Source organism: Crinia signifera, chromosome 2, assembly GCF_055691185.1.
Source record: "Crinia signifera chromosome 2, ASM5569118v1, whole genome shotgun sequence".
Taxonomy (NCBI): domain Eukaryota; kingdom Metazoa; phylum Chordata; class Amphibia; order Anura; family Myobatrachidae; genus Crinia; species Crinia signifera.
Window position 1 is genome coordinate 5004792 of NC_139218.1, and position 6000 is coordinate 5010791.

Sequence of the window (6000 nt, forward strand, 5' to 3'; positions counted from 1 at the left end):
GCAGGAGTATATCCCTGACACCGGACATTATCAGTGCGGAATATAATACACCAGGAGACCAGAGAATCTATGGCCTATATATAAGTAGTGCAGGAGTATATCCCTGACACCGGACATTATCAGTGCGGAATATAATACACCAGACCAGAGAATCTATGGCCTATATATAAGTAGTGCAGGAGTATATCCCTGACACCGGACATTATCAGTGTGGAATATAATACACCGGGAGACCAGAGAATCTATGGCCCATATATAAGTAGTACAGGAGTATATCCCTGACACCGGACATTATCAGTGCGGAATATAATACACCGGGAGACCAGAGAATCTATGGCCCATATATAAGTAGTGCAGGAGTATATCCCTGACACCGGACATTATCAGTGAGGAATATAATACACCGGGAGACCAGAGAATCTATGGTCCATATATAAGTAGTGCAGGGGTATATCCCTGACACCGGACATTATCAGTGAGGAATATAATACACCGGGAGACCAGAGAATCTATGGCCCATATATAAGTAGTGCAGGAGTATATCCCTGACACCGGACATTATCAGTGTGAAATATAATACACCAGACCAGAGAATCTATGGCCCATATATAAGTAGTGCAGGAGTATATCCCTGACACCGGACATTATCAGTGCGGAATATAATACACCAGACCAGAGAATCTATGGCCCATATATACAGTGATCGCGAAAACCCCCAAAAATGATGGGTCCCTGGGACCCCTCACTTACAAAAATCGGGGTCCTACTTGACCTTTTCTGGGTCCCAACGGAATAAAGCCTCCTCTCCCCTTCCCCAGCATGGCACATACAGAAGCCTCCTCCTCTCTTCAATATGGCATATATGGTAAGCAAACATAGATTTGGGCACCCCAAAACTGTGGCTATTGTGAGTTGGGGGGGGGGGGTGATCAATTGGCAATTTGCCCACTCACACAAAGCAAGATACACATATACTAGAAAAGGGCATAATGTCGGAATAGGGACACCTGTGCTGCACCAATCAGGATTGTAAAAGTAATGGCAGCAGGAACAGGAGGGATAGGGTTAGTGAAATCCCAGCAGAGTCTATAGGCTCCTCTCCTACAGGCAGCTCTGAGGGGGAAACAGATCCCTCCGCCCTTGTCACACATATTAACACAGTGTGCACGCCGAAATGGCTGGGTCCCAGGGGACCCAGCCATTCATAAAAAATGAGTCCCTGGTGCTCCAAAGTGGGTAAAATACTCGCTATAGCGAGTATTTGCGAACCCTGATATAAGTAGTGCAGGAGTATATCCCTGACACCGGACATTATCAGTGCGGAATATAATACACTAGACCAGAGAATCTATGGCCCATATATAAGTAGTGCAGGAGTATATCCCTGACACCGGACATTATCAGTGCGGAATATAATACACCGGGAGACCAGAGAATCTATGGTCCATATATAAGTAGTGCAGGAGTATATCCCTGACACCGGACATTATCAGTGAGGAATATAATACACCGGGAGACCAGAGAATCTATGTTCCATATATAAGAAGGTTATATATCAATGCATCAATCTTTTCACATCAACGTCTTTATTTTTTATACCCTTTGATCCCCTCTAAGCAGTTATATTATTATTTCTATGCATTGTGACAGCTGTGATTAGATGGATATACAGAATCCTCTGTCATCTAATACATTCATAGTGTTCTCGTACAATGTGCTGTATAAATGTGTGCTGCATATACAGTATCAGCCTCGCGTCACTAAATGTAGCGCAGAAATACGCGCAATATAATAATTATGCAGAGAGCCTGATTCAGGGGTGGACGCAGTGTGGGTCGGTGCTGCGTCGTCAGTGTGACTACCAGCGTCAAAAAAGGCACCACTGTATCCACAGCGCTACAATCGGGCTGGCCCAGCGGATATCGGAGTGACCCTCACCATGTCCCCCATAACAAGGCCACAGCCACTGGCACCGCAAAGACCAGAAGATGGGGACAAGGTTCCTGACTTTCTGCAACGTTTCCTATCAATGCCCTGACAGACTGCGACCACAGATACAGGACTATCGCTACACATGCGCACTATGGCTCGAGCGCAGACGCAGTCCCGAAATCATCGGTCAGTTGCAATGAAATAGGAAATCAGACCCAAAATAACATGAGGAGGACATGAAACACTAATATACAGAAAAGGAGGGTCTCCCCGGCCCAAGCCTCAGACACCCAAACACACCCTACCTGCGGCATCACACAGACCTTCCCGGCCCAAGCCTCAGACACCCAAACATACCCTACCTGCGGCATCACACAGATCTCCCCGGCCCAGGCCTCAGACACCCAAACACACCCTACCTGCGGCATCACACAGACCTTCCCGGACCAGGCCTCAGACACCCACATCACACCCTACCTGCAGCATCACACGGATCTCCCCGGCCCAAGCCTCAGACACCCAAACACACCCTACCTGCGGCATCACACAGACCTTCCCGGCCCAGGCCTCAGACACCCACATCACACCCTACCTGCAGCATCACACGGATCTCCCCAGCCCAGGCCTCACACACCCACATCACACCCTACCTGCGGCATCACACGGATCTCCCCGGCCCAAGCCTCAGACACCCAAACACACCCTACCTGCGGCATCACACAGATCTCCCCGGCCCAGGCCTCAGACACCCAAACACACCCTACCTGCAGCATCACACGGATCTCCCCAGCCCAGGCCTCACACACCCACATCACACCCTACCTGCGGCATCACACGGATCTCCCCGGCCCAAGCCTCAGACACCCAAACACACCCTACCTGCGGCATCACACAGATCTCCCCGGCCCAGGCCTCAGACACCCAAACACACCCTACCTGCGGCATCACACAGATCTCCCCGGCCCAGGCCTCAGACACCCAAACACACCCTACCTGCGGCATCACACGGATCTCCCCAGCCCAGGCCTCACACACCCACATCACACCCTACCTGCAGCATCACACAGACCTTCCCGGCCCAGGCCTCACACACCCACATCACACCCTACCTGCAGCATCACACAGACCTTCCCGGCCCAAGCCTCAGACACCCAAACACACCCTACCTGCGGCATCACACAGATCTCCCCGGCCCAGGCCTCAGACACCCAAACACACCCTACCTGCAGCATCACACGGATCTCCCCAGCCCAGGCCTCACACACCCACATCACACCCTACCTGCGGCATCACACGGATCTCCCCGGCCCAAGCCTCAGACACCCAAACACACCCTACCTGCGGCATCACACAGATCTCCCCGGCCCAGGCCTCAGACACCCAAACACACCCTACCTGCGGCATCACACAGATCTCCCCGGCCCAGGCCTCAGACACCCAAACACACCCTACCTGCGGCATCACACGGATCTCCCCAGCCCAGGCCTCACACACCCACATCACACCCTACCTGCAGCATCACACAGACCTTCCCGGCCCAGGCCTCAGACACCCAAACACACCCTACCTGCGGCCTCACACACCCACATCACACCCTACCTGCGGCATCACACGGACCTTCCTGGCCCAGGCCTCAGACACCCACATCACACCCTACCTGCAGCATCACACGGATCTCCCCGGCCCAAGCCTCACACACCCACATCACACCCTACCTGCGGCCTCACACACCCACATCACACCCTACCTGCGGCATCACACGGATCTCCCCGGCCCAAGCCTCAGACACCCAAACACACCCTACCTGCGGCATCACACAGACCTTCCCGGCCCAAGCCTCACACACCCACATCACACCCTACCTGCGGCATCACACGGATCTCCCCGGCCCAGGCCTCAGACACCCACATCACACCCTACCTGCGGCATCACACAGATCTCCCCGGCCCAGGCCTCAGACACCCAAACACACCCTACCTGCGGCATCACACGGATCTCCCCGGCCCAGGCCTCAGACACCCACATCACACCCTACCTGCAGCATCACACAGATCTCCCCGGCCCAGGCCTCACACACCCACATCACACCCTACCTGCAGGGTCACACGGATCTCCCCGGCCCAGGCCTCACACACCCACATCACACCCTACCTGCGGCATCACACGGATCTCCCCAGCCCAGGCCTCACACACCCACATCACACCCTACCTGCGGCATCACACGGATCTCCCCGGCCCAAGCCTCAGACACCCAAACACACCCTACCTGCGGCATCACACAGATCTCCCCGGCCCAGGCCTCAGACACCCACATCACACCCTACCTGCAGCATCACACGGATCTCCCCGGCCCAGGCCTCAGACACCCACATCACACCCTACCTGCAGCATCACACAGATCTCCCCGGCCCAGGCCTCACACACCCACATCACACCCTACCTGCGGCCTCACACACCCACATCACACCCTACCTGCGGCATCACACGGATCTCCCCGGCCCAGGCCTCAGACACCCACATCACACCCTACCTGCGGCATCACACGGATCTCCCCGGCCCAAGCCTCAGACACCCAAACACACCCTACCTGCGGCATCACACAGACCTTCCCGGCCCAAGCCTCAGACACCCACATCACACCCTACCTGCAGCATCACACGGATCTCCCCGGCCCAAGCCTCACACACCCACATCACACCCTACCTGCGGCCTCACACACCCACATCACACCCTACCTGCGGCATCACACGGATCTCCCCGGCCCAGGCCTCAGACACCCACATCACACCCTACCTGCGGCATCACACGGATCTCCCCGGCCCAGCCTCAGACACCCAAACACACCCTACCTGCGGCATCACACAGACCTTCCCGGCCCAAGCCTCACACACCCACATCACACCCTACCTGCGGCATCACACGGATCTCCCCGGCCCAGGCCTCAGACACCCACATCACACCCTACCTGCGGCATCACACAGATCTCCCCGGCCCAGGCCTCAGACACCCAAACACACCCTACCTGCGGCATCACACGGATCTCCCCGGCCCAGGCCTCAGACACCCACATCACACCCTACCTGCAGCATCACACAGATCTCCCCGGCCCAGGCCTCACACACCCACATCACACCCTACCTGCAGGGTCACACGGATCTCCCCGGCCCAGGCCTCACACACCCACATCACACCCTACCTGCGGCATCACACGGATCTCCCCAGCCCAGGCCTCACACACCCACATCACACCCTACCTGCAGCATCACACAGATCTCCCCGGCCCAGGCCTCAGACACCCAAACACACCCTACCTGCGGCATCACACGGATCTCCCCGGCCCAGGCCTCACACACCCACATCACACCCTACCTGCGGCATCACACGGATCTCCCCGGCCCAGGCCTCACACACCCACATCACACCCTACCTGCAGCATCACACGGATCTCCCCAGCCCAGGCCTCACACACCCACATCACACTCTACCTGCAGCATCACACAGATCTCCCCAGCCCAGGCCTCACACACCCACATCACACCCTACCTGCGGCATCACACAGATCTCCCCGGCCCAGGCCTCAGACACCCAAACACACCCTACCTGCGGCATCACACAGATCTCCCCGGCCCAGGCCTCAGACACCCAAACACACCCTACCTGCGGCATCACACAGACCTTCCCGGCCCAGGCCTCAGACACCCACATCACACCCTACCTGCGGCATCACACAGACCTTCCCGGCCCAGGCCTCAGACACCCAAACACACCCTACCTGCAGCATCACACAGATCTCCCCAGCCCAGGCCTCACACACCCACATCACACCCTACCTGCGGCATCACACAGACCTTCCCGGCCCAGGCCTCAGACACCCACATCACACCCTACCTGCGGCATCACACGGATCTCCCCGGCCCAGGCCTCACACACCCACATCACACCCTACCTGCAGGGTCACACGGATCTCCCCAGCCCAGGCCTCACACACCCACATCACACCCTACCTGCAGCATCACACAGATCTCCCCGGCCCAGGCCTCACACACCCACATCACACCCTACCTGCGG

General features: G+C 56.7%; 1 protein-coding gene across 4 annotated transcripts in view; it reads right to left on the minus strand.

The window, feature by feature from the left end:
- SPAG17 (sperm associated antigen 17) overlaps positions 1 to 6000 on the minus strand; it is a 274209-nt gene that overhangs the window by 110453 nt on the left and 157756 nt on the right. The window lies entirely within an intron of this gene.